At 47.0% G+C, this 19,027-nt stretch overlaps 1 protein-coding gene across 4 annotated transcripts in view; it reads left to right on the plus strand.

The window, feature by feature from the left end:
• The first annotated feature begins 12,448 nt into the window (after positions 1 to 12,448).
• Positions 12,449 to 19,027, plus strand: part of SEMA6A (semaphorin 6A) — a 214,032-nt gene continuing 207,453 nt past the window's right edge. For 3 of the 4 annotated variants that reach the window (XM_029571069.1, XM_029571077.1, XM_029571087.1), the window contains exon 1: positions 12,450 to 13,025. The gene's annotated coding sequence lies outside the window, so the exon portion shown is untranslated. Of the gene's footprint in view, positions 13,026 to 19,027 lie in introns of all 4 variants that reach the window. The other variant, XM_029571094.1, reaches the window with a different exon arrangement.

Raw genomic sequence — 19,027 nt, forward strand, 5'->3', positions numbered from 1 at the left:
CCTTGGGCCACGGCATGACCCCCGAGGGCTCCGAGGCAGGCAAGGTGTGTCCAAGCATGGGTGAAAACTAAAGGTTCAAACTCTCCACTGGACCTGCATGCTTCAGGAAGACCAACAACGCAATGGTGGTCTTTGAATGGTCCTCCGACCATTCCAAGCCTTCAGACCTGCCGCTGGGTAACAGCAATAGGCGGAAGGCCGGATGGAGGACATGGGCAGTCAAAGGCCTTGGAACATGGAAGGCTCAGACGAAGAACTTGGAACGTGGAGACTCAGACAAGGAACTTGGAACGTGGAGACTAAGATGAGGAACTTGAAACGAGGAAGTTCAGGATCAAGGTTCAGAATCGAAGACTAGGTTGAGGCTATGACGCAGCATGCTCTACACAGCCCACCACAGGGCGGACCCACGGGGCTGGTCGCAGACCACGCTTGATGCGAGGCAGACTCCAGATGGATACATGGAAGTTGAAGCTGGAACATGGTGAAGATTCAGAAGAAGCCTTCACCGAGATGCGCCATACACAGCTGCCCATGGCTGGTCACGGACCATGCTGGAGCAGAGCAGATTCAAACAGAGTCTTAGACTTGGACAGAGCAGCCACAAGGGAATCCGAGGGCCGGAATGAGATTGAGGAAGGAGGACCAAAGCGAGACTTGGTTTCAAACAGGAAGGTTCAAGAGACAGGACCAAGACGAGACTTGGCTTCGGGCAGGATGACCCTCCGGAGACTTGTGCTGTGGATGAGAAGGCAGGCCTGTGCCACGACATGGCATGCCAGGAAAGGTGGCGACCAGGAACCAAGGGCTCAGGACATCAAGACAGGATCATCATGGAACATCAGGACTGTATTATCTACTATGACTCTGAAGCCAGTGCATTTCCTAGGGCATAGGCTGAAGCCCAAAGCAAGGGCCATGATCTAGGCCCAAGCACAATGCCAGGGTGTAGGCCTAGGCCCAGGCCAAGATCTGAGCCCTCAAACCCCTGAGCAATCACTTACCTGATCCATTGGGTATCCATGGAAGTGGCCAGGCCAGGTCCCAACAGCGGGGTCTCAACTTGGACCCAGACCTGATGCCAGAGCCCAGCCCATAAGCCAGGTCCTGATGCTTGGACCTTAGACTAATCCAAGGCCTGGGCCAAGGCCCGACGCTGCAGCCCAGCTCAGAGGCTGGGTCCCGATACCGAGGCCCTTACCTGGACTCAGGCCAAGGCATCAGGACCCAGCTTCTGAGCTGAGTTCCAACATCAGGCTTGGGTTCAGGCCAAGACCCTGGTGGCAGGATCTGGCCTCTGAGCTGGGCTGCGGTGTCAGGCCTGGGCCCTGGCTCCAGCCTAGGCCAATGTGTCAGCCTTGTGTAGACTGAGGTTGCAGCAACCTATCGCATCCTTAGCCTACACAAAGCCAAGCCATTTGCCTGGGCTTATGCCTCACCAACAGATTCCCCACTGAATGAGATAAGTTAGAGACCAGGGGGAGGATCCTGGCCCTGGCATTTTCTGGGTGGGTGGGAAGAAGGAACAGGTGGCCTTGGAAGGCCCTCTTTTTGTTTTTTTATCCTTTCTTTATTTTTTTTTTCTTAATGTTTGAGTCAATTTTTCACACAAATGAAACAAATCAATCATTCGCAAACCTAAATTTGTGGGAAAAAACCTTCAGAAAACAAAACAGAAAACAAAAACATTTTTCCCTGCACACTCCTAGTAAATACGGAATGGTTATTTACCCTTTCAAATAGTACTAGCACTAGGGGACACTCCATGAAACTAGCTAAGGGACAGCAGCTAACTCCTGTCCTCAATTACCACATGCCAGTCAGGTTTTCTGGATATTCACATTAACTATGCATCTGAAGGCACTGTCTCCACTGCATGCAGATGCATCTCATGTATATTCACTGTGGAAACTAAACACTCGACTGACTTGTGACTCTCAAGGACTGGAGTTGCCGACCCTTACCAGATAGCAAATTTAAATCAAATAGGAGGCAGAATTTTTCCACTCAAAGCACAAATAAACTGTGGAATTTGTTGCCAACAGAAGTGGTCAAGGCATCTAACATAACTGGGTTTAAAAGAGGTTTGGATAAGTTCCATAAACCAGGGGTGTCTGACTCCAGGCCTCAAGAGCCACAAATAGGCCTGGTTTTCAGGGCAGCCACAATGAATATGCATTCACTGTCTGTATGCAAATCGATCTCATGCATATTCATTGTGGCTGTCCTGAAAACCAGGCCTATTTGTGGCTCCCCTTCCATAAACAATTATAATTAGCCAGGTGGACTCAGGAGTGAACAACAAGGAATTGGATCAGTGGTTCTGGATCTGTCAGGTACTTGTGACTTGTTTTGGCCACTGTCAGAGATAAGATGCCAGGTTTCATGGGCCTTTGATCTGACCCAGCAAGGCACATCTTATTTTCTTACATTTTTGGCAGCAGCAGTGGCAATGGCAGCAGGCGACCGGGCTGAGGTGGGTGCCTGCTATTTTTTAAATGAAATAGAAAACCACAACAATTTTTTGGGGGGCTTGTATTCTTTCTTTTTTAAATGACTTGTAATGAAACATCCTGTTTCATTGCATTTTTATGTCATTTGAAAATGAATGCACACCCCTATTATTTTAAATACTGATCTTGAGGTCAACAGCACATTAAAATAAAGGGAGGGGTGAGCGAAAGTCAAAATCGGCTACCTTTCCTTGCAACTGTATCCTACAGAATAAAAAAATTAAATGAAAATAAAAGCTTTTTTTTTCAGATTAGTATTTATGTACAATAAACCCCAAATCTTTATTCATAATTGAATTTAAAAAATAAAAAGCATTTTGGAAATATTACCCATACCCTTTCAAACATATCCATGAGGCAAACAAGACAGCTTAATTGTTTGTTTCTCTCAGGGAGGAAGCTAAAGTACAGAATTAATTTGCTTCAACCTGTAAAGCAATTCGTTTGCACTGCCTAATTCTAGCAATTAAAGAAGTTTTTTTCAGATACAATCAACATGTAAATCAACAGGGGAGGGTTGGGAAGCTGCCGCGGGGCTCTTCCATACCGAGGATGAACTGGAAGCAGGAGGAGGGAATGAGCCCTCTCGTTCTCCCATTCTCTGTGCCTGCTTGGGAGATGGTAGCCAGCCATGACTTGTACTGGCCCTTAAACAGAAGGAACAGGAGCAGCAGCAGCAAATTCTGGTGTGGGGAGAGAATGACCGAGAGATAAACAAGGAGGATGAATGTCTTAACACACACTCGTCATCGCCGCTCCAATCACATCACCCCCAACCCACTCCCCAGTGGTGTAGCGAGGTGGGGGGGGGGGGCCAGGGGGCCCAAGGTCCCCAGGTGCCAGGCTGTAGGGGGCCACCCAGGGACAGGAGGAGGCCCGCAGCCGCCGGGGCAGCCCATCCCACCCAGCGGCAGAGGAGGAGGCGGCCCACAGCCGCCTAGAGCGGGGGGGGGGGGGGGGGCACCAGCAGCAGTGAGCAGGGAGGACGTTCCAGACCTCAGGGGGATGTGCATGCAGCCGCTGGTGGACCCAATCCCAGGGAGAAAGACCTCATCCAACGGCAGCTGAACACAGGACACCCTTCCCCTCCTCTGTGCAGGTCCCCTGTATTAGAACGTGTGAGAGTACCACGTTTTCTATGGTGATCTCACGATAAATGAGATCAGCATGGAAGAAGTGCTAGTCCCGCAAATTTTTAATATAGTGGGGCATGCATAGAGGAGGCAGAAGCAAGGATGAGTGAGTGGTTCCTCCCCAACAGTGACACCGCGGCGGCGGCAATGACAGCAGCAGCAGCAGCAGAGGAGAGGGAGACTCTGAGGCTGCCAGTGTGTTTATCTGTATGAATGGGAATTTGTGTGTGTGTGTGTGTATGAATGAATTGGTACCTGCCTGGGGGTCTGTTTGTGTGTGTGAGAGAATGGGTGCCTGCCTGGAAGTCTGTGTGTGTGTGTGTGATTTTGAATGGGTGCCAGCCTGGGAGTCTATCTTTGTGTATGTGGGTGAGAATGAATGTGTTCCTACCTAGGAGTCTCTCTGTCTGTGTGAGTGTGTGTGAGAAAGAATGGGTATCTGCCTGGGGATCTGTATAGGTGAGAGCCTGTGTGTGTATGTGGGAATCTGGGGGAGTATGAGCTTTGGGGGGGAGAGGGTATTAGAGCCTGTGTAGGGTGTATAGTGTGTGGGTATGTATGAAAGCATGTGTATGTAACATGTGTATGTGAGAGAGAATGAACATGCGAGTGTGTGAGAGAGAGAGAGAGAGGATAAAGTTTGTGTGTCCTCGACAATCTCAGGGTGACTTGAAATCAAGAGTTTCCAGGTATGGCCAGCAGGGGCTTTTTTAAAAATCCTCATTAGTTTTAATTATTCGGTGTTATTTGATATGTTTGCTGTTTTGAAATATTGTACTGGTGCTTGGGAAATTTAAAAAAAAATGTATATGACTTTAATTAATAGAAGTTATTCTATTTGTCAGTAGTTTTATAATATTCTTTTATTAGTATGGTTTTACTATTATAAGGAATACACATACCCAAAGATGGCATATTCCAATTGCTAAAATCTCAAAATAATTTTGTTTAACCTTTTTGTGTCTGATCTTTTTATTTTTCTAATCAGTTAGTCCTGGTCTCTTTTTTTCCACTTTCCCCTCATCAGTCTTTTCCTAATTCTTCGGAGTGGGCCTTCTTCGCCACTGGGCGAGATAGGCACCCCTTGTGGCCATAAAGCCTTTTTTCTTTGGGCAGGATGGGATCCCCTGCCCTCTTGGTGCCCCCTACAGCCTGGCACCCGAGAGCCTTGGCCCCAATGGCCCCCCTCACTATGCCACTAGCTACACATTACCTGTGCCTGACTTTGAAAAAGACTGCTTTGTTCCCAACCCCCCACTGTACCTAACTTGAAGCTTCAACTCTGAAAAAGACTGATTAAACCTGTGTAGATTGATTATGGTAACTAAGAAGTCCATTTTCAGCTGTTGAGTGGTACTTCTCTAGCTAACTAGTGCTGTATATTCAGTGGCACAGCCACATCACAAAATATACCCAGTTATCTTAAAATTAGCCGGATAAGTGTATCTGGCAAAATTTGGAATTGTATATGGGCTGACCACAGTTAGCCCAATAAGTCATCTGGCTAACTCTGAATATTGCATTTAGAATTTATCTGGCTAACTCAACTTCTTCCAGTTATGGCCCTGAACAGATAAGTGCCCAAAATTTCATTCTCACTTATCCGGCTAAATGCTTTTGAATATGAACCTCTTAGTATAAATCCCGTGACTTATATACATATGTATGCGTATGTGCATAATGCCCCCACCTTCCTCTTTGTACCTATAATTGTATATTTACTTGTACCAATGAGGTAAGATATATTGTAGAAAGTGTAGCAGTAGTTCTAACAATCTTGTAAGGCTTCCTCACCCACGGAAGAAAGGGTTCACTTCGTAACGATCACCAAGCAGGGAGTGCAGTGCCCCCACTGCAAATCTGCCTGAACTCTAGATTTGGATAACCTTTTGCCTTTTAAATTTATATTCAGAATGTGTCCAGTTCTTCTCCTGAATAATGATTAGCCATCTGCACAACGTGATTGCCTACCTCTATTAGGTTAAAAGCAGAATATAATTGTGTCCTCAAAGTAGCTAATCAGAATGGATTGATCTTCCCCCAAAAGCTTTAAAATATCAAATGTTGCTTTGCAATAGACTTCACAATAGGGGTGTGCATTTGTTTTAAATGAAAGAGCAAAATGCAACAAATGAGGCCATTTTTGGTTCAGACAAATATAAAGAACTGAAAATTATCCTCGGGCAAAAATACTCAAAACTTTTCTAGTATTTTCATATTCATGCATTTAAGAAGTAAAATTGTCCTCTGGGTGGACAAGGCCGTGACCTAGTCCCATTCCCAGCCAGAAGCTGGGTCCCCATCACTGAGGCTCAGGTCTAGGTCAAGGCCCAAGGCCTAGGCTGAGGCCCAACACCGAAGCCTGACTGAGACCAGGTCTCATCAATGAGATCCAGCCCAGGCCCCATAGATAAGACCCAGCTTCTACCAAGCCCCAGCATTGGGCCAGGCCCTAGGTCCAGTGCCCTAGCACTGGACCTAGGGCCTTAACTGGGGCCTTGTATGAGGCCCAGTTAAGGCCAGGTTCCAGTGCTGGCCTTAACTGGGCCTAGGCCTAGGCCCAGTTAAGGCCTAGGCCTAGGCCCAGTTAAGGCCTGGGCCTAGACCTAGGCATCAGGCCTAGGTCTAGGCCCAGTCCCAGCTCTTTGCGACAGGACTCAGCCTCAGCCAGGCCCTGGCACTGGACCCAAGCCTAGGCCCTGGCGTCAGTGAAGGGACCCAGCCTCAGGCCAAACTCTGCCAATGGGACTTGGCCTCAGCAACTGGACACATCCTCAGCTGGCCGCTGGCATGGTGCCTGGGCCTCAGCGATGGACCCAGTCTCAGCCTGGGCCCTAGGGTCAGGACTAGGGCCTAGGTCTTGACCCAGGCCTTGGCGATGGGAACCAGCCCCATTCCTGGTCTCAGTGTCAAGCCTGGGCCCCGGCCCGATTTTTCCTTTCAATTGAAATCAATGAGGCCTTCCCCCATTGTCTTCAATGCAAAACAAAAAAATTAAAGAAATGAATAAATATTTTTATTTGTTTCAAATGCACCTGATGAATGACTGTGACCTATGAAACAAATACAAGAACTAAAGCAAATGTTTTGATCCTGCACATTCCCCACTTCATAAGTGGACTAGTTTTCCTTATTGCAAGAGAAATAGTTTCCAATCTTTGGTAATTCTACCCTTATCTCCCCCTGTGTTTCTAACAACCATTAGCATTAAGTCAATGGATTGTTTGCTACAATGTGGTCCTCTTGGCTCCTGCTTTTTTACCTCACAAGTAGCTGTTAATTGCTTTTTGTTTGAACCCTTTTGTTCATCAGTGATCTGTGGACATCACTGTCTGACCCCCACCCATTAAGTTGATAAACTCCATGATTTCTTGGTGTTTGCCATCCCTGACAAGTCCTGCTTAAATGATCTTATACTTAATCCATATCTTTTTACACTGCAGTTGGTTTCTGACTCTTGCATCCGTTTCTCATGTCCAAATGCAATTTTCAAGCCAGTTTAGCAAACAGCTAGTAAAAATGTGCATGTGCTGCCCTGCTGCATTCTTCTGATTTTACTATTGTGTGACAAAGAATCATTTCCAGTCTCGTGTGTTAGCTACTAATGCATATTTTGGGCCTCCCCAACTTTAACATTCCTGCATCACACAAAACTGAGAATTGCTTCCTCTCAACCTTTTGTATTCACAGGTGCTGACTTCCTCCCTGTCCAATGTTACTGAAAGGAGGCAGCAGCAATCTCTGAAAATAAAATGCCTGACTCCCAATCTATAATCCTTAGAAGCACAAATATTTTATTGCACGAATCCATCCTTAAACTGAACTCATTGAATGACTATTAGTATTATAAATTAAATCAATCTCCTCCAGAAACTGAGGAACTACACGTTTTCTTGCATTCCCCTTTTAGTTATAATTTAACATCAACGTAACCTTCTCTGCAAGTTTAGCAAAACTTAATTGAGCTATTATTTTCTTGTACTGTATTCTCTTGCTATTCAGGTTAACTCCTTAAGGGATTCAACTTGTGGGCAAGCTTAGTAAAAAGTTAATTAAGTATATATCTCATCTTAGCTACATAAATTCTGTATGCATCATTTAATGTAAGATAGTTATACAGTATATCTGTCTGTGCACATACCTACAAGCTCTCTCCCCTTCCCCCTCAGGGCCGATGCAAGGCTCTGTAGCGCCCTAGGCAGACCAATTTAACACTGGACCCCCAACCCACCCTGAGGTGAATGTGCTCTCTGACAGTGGTATATATATACAGTTATGGACTCCCTCTCGTTCTCTTATTCATTTTGCTGAGTACTCTGCTATCACCCCTCATTTCACATTTTGTAAATGGCGCTGCCCGAGGCAACTGCCTAGCTCTGCCAGTCCTGCATCCCCCTCACTACAGATCCCAGGGTGCTTGATGTTATCTGAGTCTTCCAGCCACCCCCTAACTGGTCTATTTGGTACTAGCCAGATTATTCTTTTAAAAGAAAGGTGTAGCTTGTTCTTACTGGGGATCCCATCCCCATGCTGGTGTATATCTAAAACAGCTTCTTATACAATGCGCAGTCACTACTAGAATATTGAGATTATCTGCTTTACTGCTCCTGGCTAGTTGTCAATGTCCATTCCACATGCTACCACAACTCACTGCTAATACCAGCACATCTTAGCTCCTATATTAAACAAACTAATATAATTATCTTGTTTATAAAACTTAGCTGTTAACATGGCTCTCCATAATTTTCTTTCAAAAGGCAATCATCTTAGAAGTATGACTCTATCACCCGCTCTCCCATCCTATACGCACTAGAGATGTGAATCGTGTCCTCGATCGTCTTAACAATTGATTTCGGCTGGGAGGGGGAGGGAATCGTATTGTTGCCGTTTGGGTGTGTAAACTATCGTGAAAAATCGTTAAAATCGTGAGCCGGCACACTAAACCCCCCTAAAACCCACCCCGACCCTTTAAATTAAATCCCCCACCCTCCCGAACCCCCCCCCCCCAAATGCTTTAAATTACCTGGGGATCCGGCGGTGGTCCAGAACGGCGGCGGTCCGGAACGGCCCCCTCAATAGAATCGTGTTGTCTTCAGCCGGCGCCATTTTTCAAAATGGCCACCGCAAAATGGCGGCGGCCATAGACAAAAACGATTCGACAGAGGAGGTCGTTCCGGACCCCCGCTGGACTTTTGGCAAGTCTTGTGGGGGTCAGGAGGCCCCCCCAAGCTGGCCAAAAGTTTCCTGGGAGTCCAGCGGGGTTCCGGGAGCGATTTCTTGCCGCGAATCGTTTTCGTACGGAAAATGGTGCCGGCAGGAGATCAAGTGCAGGAGGTCGTTCAGCGGCGGTCCGGAACCCCCGCTGAACGACCTCCTGCAGTCGATCTCCTGCCGGCACCATTTTCCGTACGAAAACGATTCACGGCAAGAAATCGCTCCCGGAACCCCGCTGGACTCCCAGGAAACTTTTGGCCAGCTTGGGGGGGCCTCCTGACCCCCACAAGACTTGCCAAAAGTCCAGCGGGGGTCCGGAACGACCTCCTCCGTCGAATCGTTTTTGTCTATGGCCGCCGCCATTTTGCGGCGGCCATTTTGAAAAATGGCGCCGGCTGAAGACAACACGATTCTATTGAGGGGGCCATTCCGGACCGCCGCCGTTCTGGAATTTAAAGCATTGGGGGGGGGGGTTCGGGAGGGGGGGGGATTTAATTTAAAGGGTCGGGGGTGGGTTTTAGGGGGTTTTAGTGTGCCGGTTTTCCTGCCCTCCCCCTTCCCCCGATTTACGATTTTTTAACGATAAATCGGGGGAATTGGTATTGTATCGTGGCCCTAACGATTTTTTGACGATTTAAAATATATCGGACGATATTTTAAATCGTCAAAAAACGATTCACATCCCTAATACGCACCCCAAAACGCATGCACAGCACATATTCACACACCACACTCACCTTCTCTGTTCCTACAGACTACCTGATCTCTGGGCCAGTGGGATTCCCTCCGCGCAGCCACCTAACAGGTTTTGATCACTGTGCTGCATCCCAAATGCATCCTGCACTTCTCTCTGGTCCCCCACCATTCTGCTGAATCATTAATCTCTATCTGGTCCCCGTTGGTCTTCCTCTGTCTGCCTCTCTGGACCCTCATCTGTCTGCATCTCTCTCGGGTCCCTCGTTGTGCCTCATCTGTCTGTGTCTCTATCTGGTTCCTCGTTGTCCTGTGCCACCTCTTCTGATCTCTCTCTTTCTCCCTCCGCTCCTTCCCTGTCCTAAGACTCTGACTTCATCTGCTTCCTCCTTATTTCTTCACAGTCTTTATCACTCCTCTGATTCTGCTGCCATGTGCTGAAACTGCAACTTCAGATGGTAACTGAACAAACACAATGTCTGGTCTATAAAGAGCTGCTCTGGTTCCATAAATTTGTGTGACACGTACAAAAATTGCCTTCTTCCAAGTCCTGTCAGTTTGTTTCTTTAATGAGCGGGATTACTTTATTGGCCACCTCATGTGCCTCATGTCCAGCTGCACCGTGGACCAATCTCCTCTCCTGTTTCCCAGGTTCTGGATCAGGACGGCACACTGCCCTTCAGATCTCCTTGCCGGTACTGGACTGGGAGTCCCACGAGCCTCGTTCCTTTTATGCTCTGCTGGGATGGCCCTTATACTAAATGACACAGCCAGGTTTCCCAGCTGTACCTCTGGCAAAAAAAAAAACACAAAAAAACAAACAGCTCTGTTGCTTCCATGCACCTTTCTCCTCCCTCTGCTATTTGTTTGCCCATTCCCTGTCCTGGACCTTTTAATTAGGTTTCTGTCTCTCCCATCCTTTTTATGTCCTGGTATGCTAATTGCCCCCTCCTTCTGGGACTGTGTCTCACCTACCATTGTCCCTCACTTCAAGGAATCCCAACGGCTAGAGGTTGGGACCCCTATTTCAAATAAAACTAAGGACAAAAGGCCAAGGGAGGCAGCTGTGTTATGTGCCCCTTGGCCATCTGGCCGGGGTGGGGGCAGCCATGGCGACCTAGCTCATTTCTGGGTCCTTACTCCACTTTCTGACTCCAGGACAAGGACTGGATTAATCCACTGACTAACCATTAAATCAGGATTTGGGGGATGGGGGGGGGGGGCAGATGAATTTAGAGCAGCCACCCACAGTAACGGCTTTCATGTAGTCATCATTCAGCACCAGGCTCCCACCTCCCTGTAAGAGCGATGAAGTGCCAAGTGCCCTGGACTGGCTCACAATATTATTAGTAAGTTACAAAACTGCGATTAGAAGACGGCAGAGAAATTTAGTGCTCAAGATGAACCGCAGCCCTCCTATGTCACTGGTATCTGATGAGCGACAGCTGCATCCACGTTTTCTCTCTCCACAGATTTTAGTGGTATTTTTATGAATGTTCCATTAAACGCTGAAACTATACTTTTTTGATTAAAAAAAAAAAGACAAAAAAATCCTTCTTTGGCAATGAACAAGTTAGAAATTCTGTAAAACGTGAACTGTGAGTCAGATATCGATAGAGAAATTTGTTGGATAGGGTAGCTGAACCTTTATGGCACCTGCGTGCCCAATCGGAGGGTTGCTACGGTCTTGATTGCACTTTTCTAAGGCCTCCTTCCATATCGGACAGAAAGAGACACCATTATACGTTCTGTTTTCTGCCTCTTATTTTAATTTTTAACTACTTATATATTACTTTGGCAACGGCTGTACAAATAGTCATGCCAAACAATAAAAGTTTCCTGGATCTGAACGTGAGAACAAGAGAGCGCTGCACAACTCGGCGACTTCCCGAGGAAGCAGGGACAGCTCCTCGCTCAGTTCCGGCTGTCGGCGGCTCCGGCAGCGACTACCGGATTAGAGGAGAGAATTGGATAGCGACCCCTGCTGGTAGACTGACAAAACAGCACGTCAACATCCGAAAACTATGTCAGCAATGCCTGGAATAAAAACCGTGACGTAATATACAGTATGTAAGAACTCAAGTTAGACCGGAATGTAACCATGCCTCAGAGACACCTTGTCATTTCTAGGTTGGGGATTCACCAATGAATCATTATTTATCATTCCCATTATTGGTTAGATTGATTTCTGGGGAAAAAAAAACCCAAAACAATAATTGTTTTCCCACTAAATGCAATCATCTCATCTTCCCAAAACGTATAGATGCTGGGGGCATCAGCTGACTCCCAAAACCCATGTCCAAAAATGTTCCTACTTCGTCTTGGCGACTTTCTCAGTCTGAGTCTGATTTCATTGCTAGTACGCATGCTGCACTATTATACCCACCCAATAAACCGTATATTCGGTATAGTTGGAATGGACAATAAACATGTTATAAAGATTGCGTGCCTGCTAATCGCAATCGGATGGTGTCCAATAAATTCATTTGCCCTTTGTACCACTGAAACTTTTCAATCGATAACAAGTAAATCCTTACTTTTAGCAACTCTTTATTTTTTTTTTTTTGTATTGCATTTTATTTTTCTCTGTTCGGAAAACCAGAGTAAAAGAATCCCCCGTTTCCCAGCCCAGTCCTTCTAAATCCGAAATATTATTTTATAAACCTCCCGTTGCCTTGCCGCTAGGCAAGCTCTGATTCGGTTCTGCTATGCTGAGGGACACCCCCTTCCTCCCTCCCTTTCAGTTCTAGCAAGGGGGGTGTATTTCGCGGCGAGCCGTCTCAGGTTCTGCAGCAGCAGCGATCCAGTGCGGGATTTCCATGCGCCGGCTCCCCTCCCCGCCTTCCCCCAGCGATGCCTCCTGCCAGTGACAGGAGCGTGGTGGAGGAAGGCTCAGGCTACAGCAGAGGGAAGGCAGGAAGGGAGGCAGGGCGGAGGGAGTGAGAGACTGCTCCCAGCCCCGCTCTCTCTCTCACACACACGCACACACCACTGAGTCCAGAGCCCGGAGCCGGTGCGAGGAGCAGGGATCGGAGCGAGCCGCTTGCCCGGGACCCCGGCGGGAGCAGCGCTGACACATGACGCCCGCTCGCCCAGCAAGCGAGTGAAGGCGACTTCCCCGCGAGTGGATTTCTAGTGGAATTTGGGTCTTCTGTGGAAGAGTTGCCGTGCGATCCAATCTCTCTCTCTCTCTCTCTTCTTTAAAGAAAAAAAATATATATATTATTCTACCCTCCCCGTCCCCCTCCCCTCCCTTCCCCAAACCGGAAAGGAACCCGATTGTTTTGCGTCCGAAAAAAAGTAGAAGCCAACATCGCAGCTCCAAAGCCACATGTGCAGTAATGACAAAGGATTGCAAAGGAGAGAGCGGCGGTCCCGCTTTCCCACAGAGATCCCCTTAAACGGATTACTAATGGGACGCTCCATCAGCTAAGTCCTGCGCGCCCAGCTGCCTCTTCTACATGACCAGAAGGTACAGTTACTGCTGTGGGCTGGGGGGTTTGCTCTCTGCACTTTTGCAATAGATCACGAGTCTGGAAGCCCAGGCGGGGTGGGTGCAGCGCCCAGCTTGCAGGGTACCCGAGGGACTCTCGCCCCGGATTGCCTGCGCCTGGCGCTCCCCCCCTCCACGCTGCCTCCCGTGGGGGTGCAAGCGCAAGGTTTCCCCATGAAGGATTTTTTTTTTTGGGGGGGGGGTGGTTAAAGGCAAAGCTGCCCTATGTGCTGCATGGCTTGTGTTGCTCTGCTGAGACGGGATATAGGGATGGTTGGGTTGCATGCACAGGATGAGCTTGGGGGGGTGGTGCAGGATATTTCCCCTCCTGTTCGCCAAGAGATACAAAGGCGCTGGGCTGCTCGTGCCTTCCCTCTCCCTGCCGGCAGCATTGTTCTCCTTGTGTTATTGTCACGGTGATCACCCCGCTGAGGGAGGGCGTTTCGGGGGGAGGGGGGGGGGATTTGCATTTCTCTTAATTTTTTTTGTTGTTGTTTTAATTAATGAAACCTCCAAATGGTTGCTGTACTTTCTTGTGGTATATATATTTCTAGGGGGTTGCATTGTCTGGTAACCCTGAGGATGGGCTGCTTGGCGGTTCCCCCCCGCGATGCTGCCTCGTCTCAGCGCGGACGCTGAGCTTCTTTCTCGCCGTTCAAAGGGGACCTTGTTCATGGATCTGTTACCCTGGATCTGTTACCCGCCGGGTGAAAGGGGGGTCGCTTCGGAGCACTCGCCACCACCTCCTCCCCGTTCACTGAAACTCAGCTCTTCCCATTTTTTGCCCCCGGGGGGGGGGGGGGGGGGGTGAGGATGGGGCAGGGGCCGGTTTTCAGGTTTATGCTGTTCAAAGCCCTGCACCAGGCCAACCTTTGCGGACAGACCTTGCAGAAGAAAGTTCATTTTGGGGCCGTGGGGGTGGGAATTCGAAGCGAAGTAATGAGAGCGCGTGTGCTCAGTTTCCATAAAAGTGTCCCGGAGAGGATCGGGGCTGGGGCGGGAAGGGAAGGGGAGCCCGGCTCTGGGGTTTGCAGCCGTGTCACCCCCCCCCCCCCCCACCCCGAAAGCCAGCAAATGATAGCCAGGGCGGCTCTAATGTTGCAGGCAAAGCGATCCCTGGCCAACATTATCTGCGCGCAGGAGGGGAAAGTGGGAGCCGCGGCAAAATTCCTCCGTGCGCCTCTGGGTTTGGGCTTATTTGTTTTCTCTCCTGGTTGCCTTCTGGCTACCGAGTTTGCCCGCTACCTTTTATAGTCGAATTTAGACGGGGAAGAGGAAGGGAGCAGGACAGCCCCCAAAGAGAAGGCAAAAAGCGCCGGAGCTCCGGCTCCCAGGGCTGGGCAAGTGGCTCCTAAAAGTTAAGTGTCCGGGCTGGGTGCGAGGCGAGGAAGGATCGGGGGATCTCTCCGCTCTCGTGAGCCATCGGGCCCGGTCTGGGGTCTGCTATAAAGGAGCCCGTGCTTAGCTCCGGGGAGAGGGGAGAGAGCCCACCCGGAGCCGCCCCAAGCTCGCCCGCCGAGCTTGGCTCCCAGCCCCCCAGGCCCCCCGGCTCCGCAAGACGGGCCCAGTCGCCAAAGCCTGAATCTGAAGCTTTGCAGATCATTTAAAAAAAAAAAAAAGAAATAAAAAGAAAAAGTCGCCCACCCACATTTTTGAAGTGCTCGTTCATTCTGAAATCTCTGTTCATCCACCCTTGGTGTGGGGTGGGATGGGGGTTGTATATTGCGTTTCCGTGATTTATTTACGTCAGGTGTGTGTGCATGTTTGCTTCGGAAATCTTTTCTCAACCAAAATTATGGTTCTGACATTTAGGGCTGGATTCATTTTTACTGAATAAGAACATTTTTTTTGTGCTTAAAAGGAGAAAGGATTAAGCTTGAGTGCAAGACGACGGCTCTTGATTGTCTTCATTTGTCGTCGGACCCGTTACGGGTTGTTATTTTGGTTGGACGCGGCAGTTGCCTTACTTAAAGCTCATTTTCGGAAGACTTGTGCGCTGTGAAAGTTAATTATTAACACGACTTTAAATGCACTGGCAGAATCGTGTCTCCGGCTAGTATCTCAAACTGTCTTTGAAAAATAATTTCCCCAGCCTTATCTGCTCTTTAAAGCAATATTTTATTTAGATCCTGATCATTGATCTCTTTCCAGGACTTTTATTGTTGATTTGAACTAGATCCAAATATCACTAACTTGATTATGAAACAACTTTGGAAACTATATATATATATATATATATATTTATATTTATATTTATATTAATATATATATATATCTTGTCTGGTTTAGATATTCAGTTCTTTTGTTCGTTTAAATTCCGAGGCATTTTCTTTTAACCAGTTGCCACACTAGATGAGGATAACACTGCTCCGTTTGCATTTTTTTTTTTTTTTTTTTTTGCAAGCCCAAGCCGTTGAAGTGGCAAGTTATTTTGGTGAAAACAGCCCAGCCAGTGAAAATCTATGCCTCTGGACAAGGAAGTGAAGTGTTTGTGAAACACGAAAAAAAAAAAATCATCTACATCTGAGTGGTAGACGGAGGAAAAAGTTATATTGTATTCAAAGGGGTGGGGGAGAGACAGAGAAAATAAACCTGGTTTGCATGATGAGCACAGCAGATCTGGGATGGTTTGGAGAAGCTGGGCTGCTTTGTGTGTGTGTGTGTGTGTGTGTGTGTGTGTGTGTGTGTGAGAGAGTCGAAAATAAGTGAAGAGCCAGCTCTTCTGCACTCAGGTTGGTGTTCGTCCAGTTGTGCGCGTTTGCGGGGGGAAAAGTTTTTGGGGGGGCCGGGGAAAGAGAATTCGGCCCCCTTGGGTTTGAAGAGCAGCTGCGGATCTTGGTAATAGCGGAGTGGGGGAGAGAGAGGGCAGCTTTACTGTTTTGGAAGCGTGGAACAGAGGTGGGGAGAATGGCAGGGGGTCGCAGACAAGGTGGTGCCTTCATTGATCAAATGACAGCAAATGAATGGCCTGTGATAAATCCCAAATTGAGCTGTTTGCTTTAAAAAAAAAAAAAAAAGGATGTTAAGTGATTGTGAGCGTGTTTTGGTGGAGGAAGGGTTTCCCCTCCCCCCCCCCCTCGTCTTGTTGTTAAGCAGAGTGACAAATACCAGGGCCCCATACAGCAGTGTTGACAGAAGTGGTGTTAGGCCCAGCTAATGGTGGTCCTTTTTTTTTTTGCCTTGCCTGCTGGCACACATCATCGTAACTAGTAGCAGATTGGTTTAATCCAGGCATAAATCCTGGCGGGAGGGAACGTTATTATTCCTTGCACGAGGAGCCGGAAAGTCGGAAACAAACAAAAAAAAAAACCCTTGCGAAATAACTGTGGCAGAAAACGGACTTTTCCCAAACCTGTTTAAAGTTGCTTGATTGTTATCACGAATCTCCGGATCTCAAACGATGTTACTATTTTAAAATGTTGTTTTAATTTCTTTGTAAGGCCGGGGATAATTGCCGGCAGTGCTGCCTGCAGCCTTGGCAGGTGTAAAGCCCACCACGTGAGCAGCATTTACAGTCTAGGATTTCTAATGCAGCTGTGGTCTTATACTTTACCAATCGTGAAAAGAAAATGACAATGCAATGTACGTTTTCTTTTTTGAAGGGGTTAAGTGTTGTTAACTGAAATCACACGACCCTCCCCATGCCCAGCATCCCGGTGACCAATACTTATCCACCGTGCGCCTGACTGCCGGGCCCATACGTATCATTTGTGCTGGGTTGCATGACCTCTTTCTGAATAGCTTTGTTGCACGATCCCGTTCAAGGGTTTCACAAAAAACCCGCAAGCTCATTTTACCTACCTTATTTCACTGACAGCTATTCACTAGGGTGGTAATAAACTCATCTCTCCCAGAACTCTGCCCATTTTCTTCCATTATAAATATTTTTTATGGAAAGGACATGTCTCCTCTTTTTTTTTTTTTTAACACAACTATCCCTACAAAATGTTTTATAAATGGACAATTAACTTAGGGTTAGAAGCCAAAACTAGAGAGCAGGGAAGTGAACAAGAGTATTTCAGCAAACAGTGCAATAATACACAGATGGACAAGGCGAGTTTGCAGAAAAGAAGATTATTGTCCCTCCTGAGTTATAATTTAAATCCTCAGAGCAAAAAGTTCTAAGCCTTTGGTCATTTTCTTGTGTCCGGCAAAGTAGGATTTGAAGATGGGAAGAATCTTGTCAGGGATCGTGTGATGGGAATGCCCCGCAGCATTCAGACTTTTTTTTTTTTAAATCTCAATTTTTTTTTTTTAAATCTCATTTCCTTGTCCTAAACTTTTGGTCCTTCAGGCCACTAAAGGTAATGCATAGATAGGGTTGAAATTATTTTTTTACATTTTGTGTACTGTTCCATCCGTTTTCTCTCCAGAGTGCACATTTTACGTTATTTAGCATTCTGGCTGAAGCACTGTACTAAACCAGGGTATCACACATCCCATTTCCAGTACTGACTGAAATAGTAGCAGATCCAAGAAAGAACAGTAGGCTTTCCATCCAAATGGGAAAGCTGGGGCCGCTTCATGACTCAGGCTTCTGCTCCTGCAGCCTGGGATTAGGTGTTCTGTTGAAGTAGCATCCACCGCTCCCTCCAGGATGGCTGTGCCAAGTTCTTAAGGACTAGACAAAGATCAGCACTGGAAATAGTTCCCGATGGAGGTGCATTCTGCTCTTAGCCACTGGAGGTCACTGCAGTACTTGGCCTACATGTGAAAGACTGATTTGGGGTAAAACAAACAAACAAAAAAGGACAATACTGAAGGCTGCATGAGACGATTCTAATGAGAACAGGATTGGAATAATTAAGGAGGCAGATCTTGTAAAGAAGGCAAAGCATCAAAATATATTTCATTAAAGTGTGCTCTATTCGTGTAATGTAATACATAATCACAATATCAAGTGGGCTGACTGGTTGCCAAGTTAGTCCACTTGAATGCATGGAAATAAAAGGTTAACAAACAATAATAATAATAATAATATGAGGTGAAATAAAATGAAAATAGTTCAGTTCTATTTTATGTAGTGTGGCTTTCATAGAGATTTGTTTCCACAGTGTTTTGCAGTCACTTTGAGACAGTAAAAATGATACAGCAAACAACAGGGAGTGGGTGAGAATTATAGGAAGAGGCATAGTGAAGATGTCATCAAACATTAACTACCAAACTGCAAAATTTTTATCTGCATGAACTGTAGAGAATTGCAGGGAAAGTGAGGAGAAGAATCAAAGGCAAGTGCGTTAACAAGCAACCTTTCATAATTCATTTGTGGCACTGTCCTTTCCACTGGTGAGTTAGCAGCCTGATTGTCAGTCATTGATAAGCCTGACCTGCATGGGACATTTAGTAGATAAGATATTATAGTAACATAGTGACTCAAATAAAGACCAATTAGCCCTAATCAGTTTGCATAGATATTTGAGACTCTTTTGCTCTGGTCATTTACCACCTTGGGAAGATGAACATACAAATTCCCATTGCCTAAAACCACGCCAGCCCCCCTCCCCCATGTCTCCCACCTAACCCCTCAATCCTGTTCCTATCACCACTCTCAACAAATGTCCCAAGCGTGTTCCTCTCTTTCATGTCTTCTGCCAGTCCTTAAACCACATTCTCTGTGTCTATTCTAAGCATTTTTAAATTCCATCACAGCTTTGGCTACAACTGTCTCTGCCAGTAGGCACTACCAGGTATCAGCCACCCTACTAGTAAAGAAGGATCTCATATTTCTTCTGGCTCCCTCTCCCTGCAACTTCACATCATACGTTCCCACCCCTGAATGGAAGACATTTCGCGCCTCCATTCCACTGAAGCCTGTCAAACATTTGAAAGTTCCCACCATGTTTCCCCCATCCCTTCCCTACTTCAATGAGATAAACCATCGATTTCTACCCACGGAATCTCCGTAAGGACAGAGTTTAACTAATTGAAGAATAGTTCCATATAATACAGGTCACTGGCTTCCACATCTCAGGTTCCTTCTG

This window comes from Rhinatrema bivittatum, chromosome 1 (genome assembly GCF_901001135.1).
Source record: "Rhinatrema bivittatum chromosome 1, aRhiBiv1.1, whole genome shotgun sequence".
In the NCBI taxonomy this organism is placed as follows: Eukaryota; Metazoa; Chordata; class Amphibia; order Gymnophiona; family Rhinatrematidae; genus Rhinatrema; species Rhinatrema bivittatum.